The sequence below is a fragment of the Aotus nancymaae genome, unplaced genomic scaffold (genome assembly GCF_030222135.1).
Source record: "Aotus nancymaae isolate 86718 unplaced genomic scaffold, 86718_ANA_hifiasm-v0.15.2.pri h1tg000089l, whole genome shotgun sequence".
NCBI lineage: Eukaryota > Metazoa > Chordata > Mammalia > Primates > Aotidae > Aotus > Aotus nancymaae.
This window is the reverse complement of record NW_026988504.1, coordinates 6,066,091-6,067,458: the sequence shown is the minus strand read 5'-3', so window position 1 is coordinate 6,067,458 and position 1,368 is coordinate 6,066,091. Positions and strand designations below refer to the sequence as shown.

Sequence of the window (1,368 nt, the reverse complement as noted above, 5' to 3'; positions counted from 1 at the left end):
GGGTTAGCCCGGGTTTCTAGGAGTGTGGTGAGCATCGAATGACTGTTGTCCTTTTAAAGCACGTTATGTTACTTTTTCCCCAAGGTTTCAACAGAAAATGAGAAATATACACCGACTGTTGGCTGAGGCCGTAGCAACCACTATTTTCTTCCTGCTCCTCGTTGATAAGAGCATTCGAAGCAACCTCAGCCAGGGATCCAGGTATGTCACGCATGGAGACAAAGTGTTCAAGGCACATGGTCTGGGGAAAGGCTCCTGTGTTGTTGAACCTGCCCACTTGTGGGTGCAGCATTGTACCAGGCAGCCCAACCCTGACCTAAAGTAAATTCCCAGAAGTCTTTCCTGGGTTTTGAATTTGCAGTAACAGGTGTGAACATTCTAGCAGCAGTTTGATGATCATGTATGATACTGCAAACAGGACCTACATTTAAAGAGAATGGTTGTAGATAGTATCAGAGGTCACTTGGTTTTCAAAACTTCATAAACAATGATACTGTCACGTCTTTCACTCAGTAAACATTTGTTGATACATTGGCCTGACATCATGTTAATGTTAGGGATACAGAGATGAAGCAAACTCATGGCCATTGTTTTCAGCAGCTACAGCCCACTTCGGGAGACAAGGTTAAATGATCACACTTAAGAGGGCCTAATTCAGGCTGGGTGTGGTGGGTGTGGTAGCTCAGGCCTGTAATCCCAACACGTTGGGAGGCCGAGGCTGGCAGATCACCAGAGGTCAGGAGTTCAAGACCTGCCTGGCCAACATGGTGAAACCCCTTCTCTACTAAAAATAGAAAAATTGGCCAAATGCAATAGCACATTCCTGTAATCGCAGCTACTTAGGAGGCTGAGCCAGGAGCTTGAACCTCTACCTCCCAGGTTCAAGCAATTTTCCTGTCTCAGCCTCCCGAGTGGCTGGTATCACAGGCACACGCCACCATGCCTAGCTAATTTTTGTATTTTTAGTAGAGACAGGATTTCACCATGTTGGCCAGGCTGGTCTCTTAACTCCTGACTTCAGGTGATCCGCCCGCCTTGGCCTCCCAAAGTCCTGGAATTACAAGCCTGAGCTACCGCACCCAGCCTGTTTATGGAATGTAATATTGATTTTCTCAGCTGGAGTTTAGCCTGCTCCTTCATGAAGCAACGTCTTCCTTTTGTCTCTGCCTGCTTTGTCAGCACACAGATTGAGAAGTAACATCATCTCCACAATTAAGTACCTACAGGGGTCAGAACACTGAGTCATATGCCTTGGAGGGAGTATAAAGAAAAGTATGGGTCGGGTGCGGTGGCTCACGCCTGTAATCTCAGCACTTTGGGAGGCCGAGGCGGGTGGATCACGAGGTCAAGAGATCGAGACCATCCTGG

At 47.6% G+C, this 1,368-nt stretch overlaps 1 non-coding gene across 1 annotated transcript; it reads left to right on the top strand.

Moving 5' to 3' along the window:
* Positions 1-236: 236 nt before the first annotated feature.
* LOC135271734 (small Cajal body-specific RNA 16) lies at positions 237-420 on the top strand. Its single transcript, XR_010339870.1, has one exon. It is a non-coding gene; the product is annotated as a small Cajal body-specific RNA 16 (non-coding RNA).
* The last annotated feature ends 948 nt before the right edge of the window (positions 421-1,368 follow it).